The 6,646-nt window shown below is 44.3% G+C and overlaps 1 long non-coding RNA gene across 1 annotated transcript; it reads left to right on the plus strand.

The window, feature by feature from the left end:
- Window positions 1-426: 426 nt before the first annotated feature.
- On the plus strand, window positions 427-5,574 carry LOC113572563. Its single transcript, XR_003410123.2, has 2 exons — window positions 427-516; window positions 4,793-5,574. It is a non-coding gene; the product is annotated as an uncharacterized LOC113572563 (long non-coding RNA).
- The last annotated feature ends 1,072 nt before the right edge of the window (window positions 5,575-6,646 follow it).

The following is a 6,646-nucleotide window of genomic DNA, read 5'->3' on the forward strand; positions in this document are numbered from 1 at the left end:
TGTCTTTAATGGCATGTGAGCCAACTGGTAAACTTAATCATTCCTGAGCCTTGATGACAGCCCTCATGCACGCACGCATACACACACCCTTATACCCACACCCACATCCACACAAACACACCCACAAACAAACATGCGTGTTATATCCCTTATACAAACACACCCTCATGGTATACAAAACCTTGGGCGGAGACCCAAACACCAGCTGTACTGATATACCAAACAGCCACACAAACAGGCCGGTGAGAGCGATGACCTCATAAGCCCACAAATATGGTCCAGAAACGCAAACACCCAGGGCCCAGGAGTGTCTGGGTGTTGGAGCAGTGACATAAGGATCCGTGTTAGGCAAGTGATGTCATCCCTGTGATCAGTTCTAAACAACCAGCCTTCCCAGAAGAGCCATATCGTATAAAGGGAGGGGCAGCAGCCCGTGACTAACGCCTTCCACAGCTCACCAGGGAGCCACTCCACTCCAACCTTGCCATAGCTGTGCTGGACAACAGCAAAGAATGTGTAAGATGCTCCTCAGCATTTGGTCTTGTTTGGGAAACACCACTTTTTGACTCAGGAAACTTACTTACTCATGTTAAATATTTTGACATTCTTTAATGCCTGTGCTCAAAACAAACATCATATTTTATGTTTGTCTTTTCTGGCATGGGACAACTTCTTGAGTGTATAAGCTTTTTTTCAAAGTTCTTTTTCTTCAGAGTTTGCTAATTCATGTTTTCTGATGAATGAAAAAGTGAACTAAAATATTATACTCCTTAGCTCAAAAGCATTCACATTTTGCTTAAAGGCACAGGACTGGTCTCAGAAGGTATATTTTCCTAACCTCCAGTACCCATTCCTAGTTGTATTCCAGTTGTCCTGATCTTTTGTTTTGTAATTTAGCCTGGAGACCCAGAGAGAAAGAGAGAGAGAAGGAGAGGGAGAGAAGGAGAGGGAGAGGGCCTCCCATCAGGCCCTTCCTCAGAGGAGCAGCCTGCAGTGGCTGGAGCAGGAGTGGAGGCCGCCGTGTGAGTTGTGGTTAGAGGCTGTGGTCAGGGTAGAGACAGCAGGCTCCAGCTCCGTTTATTTAAGGACGGACAGCCCTCTGAAAGGCCATGCTGTAGTCGCCTGGCAACAAGTTTTGGCTGCGCAATGTCTGAGCAATGGTTTTTAATCTTGAGTTTGTCTCGGAGAAGCTTTTTTTTGTTGTTGTTGTCATGATATATCTTTTCGCTCCTCTCATTTCTTTTCCCTGTAGTGGCATGTGTAGTAACGTAAAGCCATTGCCAAAAGGCCCATTAGCTGGACTTGAACTTGCTATTAGAACCAATGCATACAATTACCACTTATCCTACTGAAATATAGGGACCCCTGCACAATTTTTACAAAGCTGTATGATCAAACGAAGGGTGAGGGCTCACTGATGTGGGCTGTAGACGAGGCCCACACAGGCACCTGATACAGAGAGCTTAAGGAGAAAATTTTACAGGAAATGGTTTGATGATAGCTCACTAACTAATGACTGTTGAGCGCTAACTGCATGACATTTTGCAACCCCACCCGGATCATCTGAGCCTTTGCACAGAGCCTCGGAAAACCACAGAGTAGTAGCACGTTCAAGAACTCATTTCCACCTGAAATAATGCCTGCCTTTTTAAAATTAGTTCAGTGAATGATGCCCTCAGAATATAGCTGCCCTGCCCACGCAACCATAACGTGCTATTCGAGGAGGAGTGGGGCGAAAGTGTGCATGTGTGCGCGCGCGAACAGTGTTTTTTTTCCTGGCATTTTAATTTTTCTAGCAGCACATGCTCAAGCATGTCTCCATGGTAGGGGACAGTCTCCGGTTCATCGCCTGGGGAGAAGGTGCCCGCTCAGAGCTGAGGCATGTCTGAACCACAGGCGGCACACGCGACTCCCACTCATCCATTCAGGGCCCTGGATTAGTAACAGGTGGTTAATATGATTCCAGCCAAAAGCAGTGAGAGCTGCAAATCTGCTTTACATGGAACAACGGAGGAAAGGGGGGAGAAACACAGGGGGAGAGGGAGACGAGAGGAGACAAGAAAGAGACAGAGATCCCCCCTCTGGGAGTGGGAGAGGCTGAGAGAAGAGGTAGACAGAGAGGTAGTCTATGCTGTGGAATTTCAGTTCTTCTATAGGAAGTGTGAGCTTTCAGATCCTGTGAAATAATCTTTGCCCATTTCAATCTAGGCAAAGCACAAACGTGTTTAAAATTAGGTTTTTAAGTGCTGTTCTACATTTGCAAGATGGAACAGACAACTCTTGGAGGACTACTTCCCTCAACTCAAAGAACCAACTTGAGATTAGAGCAAATCTGTACCTGGAACTACATAAAGTTTCGATACACTAGTAAATGCTTAGTTGGTAAAATAGTTGATAAAAATAGCAAATGCTCAGTAGGAGAAACACTGAAGCAGCAGCATGTGATTGTGATGCAGGTCTGAAAAGGGCAGCCAACGTGTCATAGCCAGTCACGTCGTTCCAATTCTTTCTGAGCATGAGGGCAAGTGTCAGAGCACTTGTCTATGTACACGCCACCACTGCACCATGACTCACCCCCCGATCTGACACCTCTGCTTTATTGTAACCACATTGTCAGGCTACGTATCCACACTCTCACCAAGTTCCTCTTTAACATGAGACTTCACGTCATTTTTTTTTTTTTTTTTTTTTAACCTAATAACCACCAGGATCAAGTGCATATGCTGAAGATCATAAGAGATCAGACACTAATGTCCACTGCAGTCTATATACAACTTGACAGTGATTTGTGCATTTTGTGCTTTGTTTCTGCGCTTCAGAACATTGGATTTAAAATTTAACAATAGCTGAAGGTAAAGCTATAATTCAAGGGGTATCAATCTATACTGAGGAAATTATATAGGATCACAGTTCCTACAGTTCCTTCCATTTCATGGGGTTATAAATAATTGGACAAATTGACATACTTTTACTTATCTAAATTTGTTGTGTTTAGCACTTGATTGTAAATCCTTTGCAAAAATAACTGTCTGAAAACCACAAGCTTCGCTACTTGCTTATTTGTATTACTGAAAAGCACTTTCCTCTCAGGGTTGAAAAATATGCTGTCATCTCTTAACGTTCCCTTGGCAAATTCATAGACTTTGCCATCATTTAGGTGAAAGCACCACCTCTATTAACTTCATTAGTAACCCTCCTACTAATATAATCAAAGCTGGAGGAAGGTACATTTTTCCAAGGCAAGGCTTCTTCTGTTCCTACTCTTTTCTGATCTACTGAGCCTCATCCAGGCTTGTAGATATTTAAAAAAATAAATAAAAATGCAGATAGCAAGTAACAAAGCCGGCCTGTTCCCCAACCCCAACCTTTTGCAGACGGGCTCAAACTAGATCAAGGCCAGTGAAGTGCAAACGCTTCCATTTGCCAAAAGGTCCAAGATACATTAGACTTTGAGAGCTTGCAGTTAAAAATGCACAGTTCTAAATGGCAACTCATGGAGCGGTGTGCTGCATGGCTGAAGCTGGCCTCTGTTGTGGTGCGTGAGCTTGGAGAGGAGAGCCTGCAGAGAGGCTGGCTGAAAGCCACCATCGTCCTTGGTTAGGTCACAGATCCCTCAAGGGTTAATGAGTAACACTCATGGCTGGCTTAGGCTGGCCAACCCCAGCATGGTGCGGGTGTGGGGGTGGGGGTGGGGGTGAGGGTGAGGGTGTGTGGGGGGGAGGTGACTGGGCCCTTAATCAAATACACTATCTAATCACACAGTTTCTTGACCTTGTTAAACTTGCACGCTTGGCCAAGAGAGACTTTTTTATAGCTGCAGTGGGGAGAGTGGTGGTGAGGCTGCAGAAAACAAATGCTCGTACTCACATATGCACACACACACAAATACACACACACCTACACATGAGCATGCATGTCCCCACCCGTGTAACAGTGTTAAAGGGTGAAACCTGCATTAGCTATAAATATATGTACTCATATCCGGTGAGCAGGGTCAGCTGCCCTTCATGGTTTTACCTGATTTTATTTAACAAACATTCGCACTTCCCAAAAATACAGGCCTTACGTGAGAAGGACAGTGTGCATATAGACACAGCTAGTGAAATACTAGTGAAATCTACACATACTCCAATACACTTGGCTGTATATTTATTATGTTTCCCAAAACGTTACACCATAAAGGCATTGCCTTTAAACATTAATTTCCTGTTCACCACATGTGATGTCACCACAGGTATCATATAGTTAGTAGAACCATCAGGTCATCAGTCATTAGGCGGCTTAAGGCTTGAGGCCAAAACACTCCTCACTTAAGCTGCAGGGGAGTGTGTGGGAACGGCGTGGGCTCGGTGAGAAGTCCCAGTTCGGCCCGGCGCCAAAGCCCAGAGCTCAGCTCTTGTTCACGGCGCACACCGGCAGTGGAGGGGGCCCTCACTCAGCCCACGTGGTTGGGGTAGAGGGAAAATTGGATTCCAGCGGGGAAGACGAGACAGTCCAGGCATGCAGACATCAGTTTCACGTGAGGAGAATATTGCGACCACAAGTCCTCGGGCCCTGTCTCAGTGAAGCCAGTCCGCCCTGCCTCTTGTCCAATCTTTTCAGGCTGATTATAGGGAGAGATCCAGTTCAAGAGAAAAGGGCAGAGGGCGATAAACAAAGCAGACAAAATGGCAGGGGGCAGAAAAAAGCCTTTAAATCTTTGTACATGCACACACCCTCTCACCCTTTTCCCTATCTATCTCTCTCTCCCTCTCTCTCTCTCTCGCTCTCTCTCTCTCTCTCTCCTTGTTAGTGTTCCTTTCATCAGTCCAGACGGGGTTACAAGGTCATTTGGAGGTGTTGACCAGACAGCGCTCCCGTGCCGGGGACAGGAAGCCTGCAATCAGCCTCTCGCCTGCCGTCTCGGGCAGGCGAAGTGGCCACACATTGTCTGCGAGTCTGGACCATGCCACACTGCCACAGCTTCCTGAATGGGCCCCGTTTGGCAGCGCTTCCCATGCACCGGGCCCGCCCACGTGCCCGGCGCTGCCTGTGGGCCACTTCCGCTTCGCTCATGCAACTTCCCAGAGTATGGCGAGATTAGCCATACACCGCGCCTCTGTGAAGCACGTGTGTGAGAAGTGCGTCAAGCCATGCGTCGGATCTGGTCAAACAACAGCATGGGGTAAAAAGAATGCTTTCAAACTGGTTTGAGTGAAGCAGCCTCGTTAGATGGCCCCTTTGCAATCTGCTGACTGATGTGCATTAGAATGTTATGGAAGAGAGAATTTATGAATGGAAATTATGTATTGTGGTTTGCTGAAAGAGTGTGCGCGTGAGTTTAGCTTTGAACTACTGTCACTAGAAATGGGCCTTTTGGCTTTAGGTCTACCCATGGATGTCTTGTCTGTGGAGAGAACACAGACCACTGCTTTACCATCCCACAGAATCAATGCTGTTAGATGCTCCCTTCTGTTCCTCAAAGACGCCGCAAATATCTGGTTCTTGTTGGACACTTAAGAATTATGACCTACAAACCCATCAGGGACTACAAAAGATTCTCTCGCCTCAGATTAAATGTATTCTGTCAAGGTTGCCAGTCTGTCCTGATGTCACTGGATTCCACAGCATGTGTCACACATTCTTAAAGGTCTCTGGAGCCCAAAGAGTTTTCTAGAAAAACAAGCTAAAAAAAGAGACAAGATGAAGAACCAGGGAAAGCTTTTAACTTAATGAGACAGCAGGACAGGAATCAAAACACTGAGGTCAAGATGGCAAGAAAACACACACGCAAACCCCAGAATCCAACCTGAACTGAGGCCTGTCGTGGGGGGGCATGTAAATCTAACTACATATGACATGGAATGATCAAAGAGAGCAGGGCAGGCTAGGTGAAGGGGAGAAGAAACTGAGAAGAAACTCAGGTGTGTGTGGTCTGGATGTGGGTGAGACTCTGCCAGAGACAATACACTCCATGTGGACCATGCCACTCCTTACCTGTCCTAAAACAGCAGCTCCCAAACAGAACTCCATCCCCCATTCAGGGGAAGTCCAATCTGTGCAGCCTCCTTAGAATTTGGTCACCTATAGTAAATGTGATAGTTGGCCAAATACTAACCCCCACATCACTAATTATAACACTTTTTAAATAGCAGTGGACCCACCTGCCAAACCTAGTGTTCAACTTCTCTCCGAAAGTGGGGCCGGAGTGATAGATAGATAGATCCAAATTAGTGTGTGTATGTGTGTATATCCAAATATACATCTATCTATCTATCTATCTATCATATATATACATCTATCTATCTATCTATCTATCATATATATATATATATATATATATATATATATATATATATATATATATATATATATATATATATATATATATACATACATATATATATATATATATATATACACATACATACATATATATATATATATATATATACATACATATATATACATACATATATATATATATATATATATATATACATACATATATATATATATATATATATATATATACATACATATATACATACACACACACACACACACATATATACATATATACATACACACACACACACATATATATATATATACACATATACATATATACATACACACACACACACACACACACACACATAAATAT

Source organism: Electrophorus electricus, chromosome 7 (assembly GCF_013358815.1).
Source record: "Electrophorus electricus isolate fEleEle1 chromosome 7, fEleEle1.pri, whole genome shotgun sequence".
Taxonomy (NCBI): Eukaryota; Metazoa; Chordata; class Actinopteri; order Gymnotiformes; family Gymnotidae; genus Electrophorus; species Electrophorus electricus.